At 42.6% G+C, this 7,437-nt stretch overlaps 1 protein-coding gene across 2 annotated transcripts in view; it reads left to right on the forward strand.

Moving 5' to 3' along the window:
• OPCML (opioid binding protein/cell adhesion molecule-like) overlaps positions 1-7,437 on the forward strand; it is a 426,180-nt gene that overhangs the window by 250,590 nt on the left and 168,153 nt on the right. The gene's annotated exons all lie outside the window — the stretch shown is intronic.

Here is a 7,437-nt window from a genome sequence, read left to right on the forward strand (position 1 = left end):
TGCCTCTTCCTTGATCCTTTCCCTCTAAGTGGGCAGTGCTCCTGGGCCCTGTGCAGCAGGGAGCACCTCTTTGGAAAAGGCCTCAGTGCCAGGCCAACTTTGGCAGGACATTTGCATACATTTGCATTCAGTTGGCCTGCAAACAGGATGATTATGCAAGGTTCTTTCTTAGCAGTGAAAGGGTTCTGGATTCAGGGACTTTAGGGGCCATAGACACAACTCAGTCAGAGGGCTGCAGTCATTGCTGTTTCGTTGAAGGTAAACAGTGATGGAGCAGGTGTCATCCACCTGTGACCACAGCTGCCAGATGTCACCTTGCCCTTAGTTCGGGGAAGAGTTAGGAGGCTGTTTCTCACGCTCTGATAGCAAGCCCCCTGGAAAGCCACCCAGGGTTCTCTCAGTGAGCCTGTTTTCTCAGTGCCTCAGCTTCTCTCTTTGAGAAAACTCAGCACATTTCTGCTGAAATAAGTTTTCAGAGCACCAGCCTGCTCTTCTGTCACCTGTTGATAGCTCGTTGGGTCTCTGATCTATTTCATTGCTTCTGAGCAAAGTAGGGCCTTTAGAGGGAGCCATGTTGCAAGTACCCTTTAAAAGCAAGGGTGTAGTACTCCTTTTGTAGAAAATAGTCACTTAGTTGTAAGAACACGGTGTGGTGAGTCAAAAGATCTAGAGAGCTACTCCAGCCTCCATTATCTGTGCTCTTTTAGGGACATGGATTAACTTTCCTGGATCTGTTTCTTGCTATATAAAACAAGGGGCATAAGAATATGGTCTCTAAAATTCTATGTTTTTATGCCTGGGATTATGTATTTTGCAAGATATTTATTAGTCCCTCACAGATGGATCTACTATATTGTAATCTATCCACTGTTTCGTTTGTTCACTCACCAAGTAGTTAGTGTCTATTATGTGACAGCATATTCAATGAGAATTTGTTGAGCATCATCTTTGAAGTAGGCACTTTGCTATCTACTGAGGATAAAGTACTGTAATTCATCTACCTGCCTTTTGTAAGGCTAATTCCACACCTCCTCCCACTATACCACACTTTGCCTTTGGGGGACAGGAGGTTGATTGTGTCAACGTGAACACCTACATTGTGCAGTGTGAGTGATAGCATTAGGTAATATTCCATAGCATTACATTGAACCCCAGCATTTTTTTAGAGTTTGCCCTTATTTTTATACTAGAGGCCCGGTGCATGAAATTCGTGCACGGGTAGGGTCCCTATGCTTGGATGGCAATCAGGGCTGATTGGGGCCTTCCTTCCACTGGCTGGCAGCTGCCGGCTGAGTCCTTCATTCATTCCTTCACTCCATGCCACCCCCTGGTTGTCAGCACACAGCAAGGGGTAGAACTTCCAGTTGGTTGAACTCCTGAGGGGACAATATGCATATTAGCCTTTTATTATATAGGATTTGTGATGAGTTAGGACATTTACAAGAAAGAGAACAGTCACAATTCAATTATGGCGTTTTCTTTTTTATTCATTAAAGGGTTACTTTGGGAAATGTTGCAACAGGTGAATGACTCACCTACCATTTTAGTCTTACTCTGGACATTCTAAGATGCTCTGGGCAGTTCAATGTCCCCTGGATATCAAACAATCTCTTCTTAAATAATCAATAAACCTATCTAATCATTTATTGAATGTCAGTTATATTTGTGCTATGTTAGGAACTATGGGGAGGAATGGGACAAAGGCCAAGGAAGATTTCATTCTTGAGGGGAGACAAGATACACTCATAAATGGTGACTAGTTAGCCTTTCCCTGCCATACCAAACCCATTCACCTCTCACCAACTGCACATCTTTAATCTATCCATCTCTTTCCATCTCCACCACCTAACTATATAGAGCAAGATACTATTGCCACTTGCTCAAATTACAACAATATCTTGAGTTGTTTATCCACATCACTGTTAAATTTTCTTTAAAGTGGTAAAATATACATAACATTAAATGTACTATTTTAACCATTTTAAAGTGTAAAATTCAGTGATAGTAAATACATCCACAGTGTTGTGCAAGTATGACCACTATCAATCTCTAGAACATTTTCATGATCCCAATCTCTGTACTCATTAAATAATAACACTCATCCCCTCCTTCCCCAACTCCACTGGTACCCACTCCATTTCCACTCTTGATGACCTTCATTTATCCCATAGCCAAATTATCTCCTAAAAGAGTCTAATGATCACACACACACACACACACACACACACACGTCTAATGATCACACACACACACACACACACACACACACACACACACACAGAATTTAAACACTTACATGACTTCCCATTGCTTCAAGCAAAATTATCAAAGTTTCAACTGGCCCTATTTCTTGGGATCCCTGATTCGTAGCTGCCTATCCAGCCTTATGGAAAAGAACTCTCTCAGGTTCTGGCCCAGGTAGCCAGTGTTCTTCACCCAGTACTTCATGTTTCTTCTATTCCATCCTACCCGCTCCTGTCTTGGCTGTTTTCTCTCAAGGGAAAGTTCTTCCCTTCCCTCCTTCCTAGTCCATGCCTAGAATCTTTCAGATCTTATCTCAATTCCCACTTTCTCAGCAGCTTCTCCCAACCTCCTAACTAGGCCAAACCTGCCTTTTACAGAATTTCACAACATTTCCCATTACTTTTAAAGCACTCCTTGCATTGTTACATATATTTTTAACACTTTATAATAAATAAATCTCTTCCGCTGGACCTTAAGATACATAAGGGGGTCCACTGTTTTATTCCTAGTAACCAATGTAGTTTCCAGCATTTAATAGGCACTTGATGAATAAAAGTTATGAATGAGCAGATGAATGCTCTCAGCCCAGAAAGGGTTGAAATCAGAGAAGGTTTGGAAGGCAGGAGCATGAAGACATTGACAAAATTGGTCTAAGATAAAGAGGAGACATTCCCCACTGAATGAGAGCATAATTAGTTTACTATTTTATTATTTATTCATTTGCCATCAAATTTCTTTAACATGTCACTTGTTTTTTAAATTTTAGTGATAATAGTATAATGATCAGAATAATATTGAAAAAAGCAGGAATACTTCTTAATTCTAGAGCATGCCTTTCTTTGAAGGGGAAGGGAAGCATTGAATGATAACTACTAGGCAAGTAATTTCAGATGATATTGTATTTGATATTAAAGTTTCCTTAATAGAGTAGCTCTGACATTTCTACTACAACCTTGAGAGCTTTAAAAAGAAATGAAACCCATTCACAGAGCCACAGAGTAATGCCCTGAAATCACAAACAGGAAAACCTAGTCTACATCTTGGTCACTCAGACCCTCAGGTAAGTTTTCTGTCTTGTTAACACCCTTATTCTTCCATTTTCTGAAAATTGAATAGATTGTTCATATTAATCAAGCCCATTTAATATCTTAAGAAATGTTTTCACCAAGCTGCCTTAGTTCTGGGCTCCTAGAAAGCATCCTGAGGCTGAGAATAAATGCTGATGTTATTATTTTGGGGGTGAAATGCCAGGACAGAGAGAGTAAAGGGAAAGGGGAGAAAGGGAGAGAAGGATGGGAAGTAATCCAAGGTGATGCTTTATCAGTGCTGGATACAGATTGGGGATGAGCAGTGAAGAGGCTAGCTGGCAATTAGCAGGTGTTTCCTCCACTCAGCCATGCCGGAAGTCTACAGACCCTCCTGAGAGAGATTGCACCTTGAACCTATCCATGGTCAGAAAAAGTGGAAAAGAAACTTACTGGCCTGACTCGGTCCTCAAATTATTGTCTGTTTTGTTTTGTTTTCTGTTTAAGTTTACTCCAGAGGAAGTCAACTGCACAGACTTCTGGGTTGCATTGCATCACCTCTGCAGCAACCACTAGGGAAGCCAGATCCTAGTGCCCAAAGGATGACATTTCATCTGAGGTTGAAAGTGGTAGAGGATCCACAGATGTTGGGTGCTCAGTCGGTTAGCCTCAGTTGGTAGAACTGAAAGGCATGCTTGGAGCTGGACAGCCAGGGGCAGGGAGACGAAGTCAAGGAGACGAAGAGAATGCAAAAAGCACCACAAGATGTCTTACACAAGGCTTTTGGAAGGTTGAAGTGTTTGGTGTAGTTAGCTTTTCAACTCTAACCTCCTCTCCCACTGACCAGATGGCGAAAATTTAAAAAAACTAACAGTCTGTTTGGGGGAGGATGGGTATCGACAGCAACATTCAAACACTGCCATGGGAGTTGACCCAACTTAAGCTAGAAAACGGCCTGGTAGTTTCTACTGAATCTAAACATGCACCTATTTTATGTCCCCCAAAGTTAACTTCTGAATATTTTAACTTCTGGATAGTACCTATTATGGTATTCCATTTATCCTATGCAATAAAAGCCTAATATGCTAAATGTCCAACCATGCATTTGACTGTTTGACCAGTCACTCTGACGTGCACTGACCACCAGGGGGCAGACGCTCCGACTGGTAGGTTAGCTTGCTGCTGGGGTCCAGCCAATCAGGACTGAACAAGACGGGCTGGACACACCCTGGAGCCCTCCCATGGTTCCTCCCTGGCCAGCCAACCTCTCACGGTCCCTCCCCAGCCAGCCAGTCCTGATCAGCCCCGATCTGGACAGGGTGAGACAGATCCAATCTGCCCCGATCAGGACTAGGCAAGACGGGCCAGACACGCCCTGGAGTCCTCCCACAGTCCTTCCCTAGCCCCAATCGTGCACTGGTGGGGTCTCTCTCACAATCTGGGACTCCTCGAGGGATGTCAGAGAACCAGTTTCAGCTCGATCCCCACAGGCCAGGCTGAGGGACCCCACTAGTGCACAAATCTGTGCACTGAGCCTCTAGTATGAAATAAAAGAGTATCACAAAAGTGGTAATTTCTGGAGGAGGTATTAATAGGAAAGGGCAGGTGGAAACTTTTGAAATGGGGGAATGTTTTATATCTTGATGTGAGCGGTGGTTTATATGAGTGAATACACATATATAAGTTCACCTAAATGTACATTTACATCTATACCCTTTTCTGCCTCAACCACACACACACACACACACACACACTCACTCACTTTCTCTCTCTCTCTCTCTCTCCTCTCTCTCCTCTCCTCTTCTCTTCTCTCTCTCTCTCTCTCTCTCTCTCTCTCTTTCTCTCTCTCTCTCCCACACACACACACCTCCCAAAACTCTCCCTTCCCAAGTTTTTATGAAAATAGAACATCTCAAACTGCCAATGAAAGCATATGAATAAAGAGCATCAAAACCCACAACATTCGGATTTGTACATCAAAACCTTTTGTTTAGGAGACGTGGAATCAGTTTGCCTCTGTGGAATTTGTAGACACTGGAAGAAAAGGACTGGTTTTCAATTACTGAGAAAGGGACCATCCATTGTCTCCACCACATCTAGAGCACTAACTGCTACAATTCAAATAATGATTTATCAAAGGGAGAGCAAACACTTCATTCAAAACATAAGCTAGCAAATAGATCATATAAACTGCTAAAAGATATTTTTCTTTTTGCTCCAAGAAAAAGATGGAAAAAAAAATTGACTCACACACACACACACACACACACACACACACACACACAAACCACAGAAGGACGGCAAAGCTTTAGTCCAGCAGACAAGATCACAATTGAAGTCCCTAAAGTGACAAGAGAAGAATCTCAGGGAGAATAACAATGAATGAAGGGGACAGCCATGCTAGAAAGAGGAGTCAGACAAACAAAGACAGCCGAGAAAGAGGGCCTCTCACAAAAGAACCAGACATGAAAAGAGGAGAGAGAAGCACAGAAACCTATAAAAAGGCCACCGAAGAAGCAAAAAGTACAAAAAAAAAAAGGACTTGAGATGAAAAATGAAAATAAAAAAGATGAAAAGGAAGGGGTGAAATAGCAGAGGCAAAGGAACTAACCAATTGCTATTCAGAAAAACATGGCTACACTAGAAAATTGATGTTTTCACCATCAGGGGGCTGCGCTGAAGAGGGTCAAGAGGCCAAGAGCCATCCACTGTGTGTGGTTTCCGCTGGGATGGCCCTGGCATTGTACACAGGACCTCAAGGAAGAATCCCAGAGACTAGAGAGTGACATGAGCTTCTGAGATTTCACAGGTCTGAGATGGAGGTCTCGGGTGCTGGTAAGAGTTTCCTCTTCTCCCCCTAAGGTACCATCTTTTGCTTGGGAGGCTCTATCGCCCTTGTCTTCTATTGATCAGGGTTGAAGGCATTAATCTGATTTAATTGGTGTTAGGATAGGATCTTCATAGAGTAGAAGGAGGAAAAAGTCAGAAACCTGAGCTTGATATCTATCTAGCTCTGCCTCGGGAGTCTCAGGCAACTTAGTTCATCTCTTGGATCCTCAATTGTAAAACTGGGGAAAATGCTCACTCAGGGGATCTTTCAAATGGGATGATCTAGAACAGCGGTTCTGAACCTGTGGGTCGCAACCCCTTTGGGGGTGGAACAACCCTTTCACAGGGATCGCCTAAGACCATTGGAAAACACATATATAATTACATATTGTTTTTGTGATTAATCACTATGCTTTAATTATGTTCAATTTGTAACAATGAAATTGGGGGTCACCACAACATAAGGAACTGTATTAAAGGGTCTCGGCATTAGGAAGGTTGAGAGCCACTGATCTAGAAGAAAGACTTTTCATACAACAGGAAATGCACTATAGACATTTTAGTAATTGTTATGATCCCGTTTTTGTTACTGGAGAAGGTTAGGTGGAGATCTCAGGTCATCTATAATAATAAAAGCATAACGTGCTAATTAGACCAGACGTCCTTCCGAATGACCTTCTGGACAAAGCCGTGGCAGCGGGGGTCGAGGCAGAGGCAGCCAGGGTGGCAGCGGCAGAGGCCAAGCCCCTTGCACCTATTTCATGCCTTGGGCCTCTAGTTTGCTAATACAATCCAAGGGGGAAAAAACACATATTTTTGAAAGGATGTCTTGGGCTTAATGTTTGCTCCAGTAGAGAAAATGCTGGCATCTGTTTCTGAGAGGTGAACCCCAAGATAGCGTGCGTAAACCCTCGTCTTTGAGAAGTAGCACTGCTTATGGATCTTGAAACGGCCCGGGCTCCGAACGTCACTTCGCCTGGGTTCTCAGTGGCTCCTTCAGCGCCTGCTGTTTGCTTGTCTAGTGCATTTTGAAGAACTGAACCATTAAAAACAACAACAACAAAACAGGGCTGATTAATTATTGTAGAAGCTGCTTTGGGAGAAACAAGAGAAAAGTTGTTGTCCTATTATATTTCTGAAGAAAAAAGAACATTTTATTGCTTCTAAAAATTGCTCCCTGGGAAGCACTTTCATTTTCTAATTGTTCATAAATTTACTGACAGGTGGTTACAGAGTAGGTGTAACGTTGTTATTTTCATTTTATTATATATACGGTTTCAACAAGAAAATCTGGAAGCGGTGGGCATCATGTATCATCGGAGGTACCTTGAAAACGTGT

Source organism: Myotis brandtii, unplaced genomic scaffold (genome assembly GCF_000412655.1).
Source record: "Myotis brandtii unplaced genomic scaffold, ASM41265v1 scaffold826, whole genome shotgun sequence".
Lineage (NCBI taxonomy): Eukaryota > Metazoa > Chordata > Mammalia > Chiroptera > Vespertilionidae > Myotis > Myotis brandtii.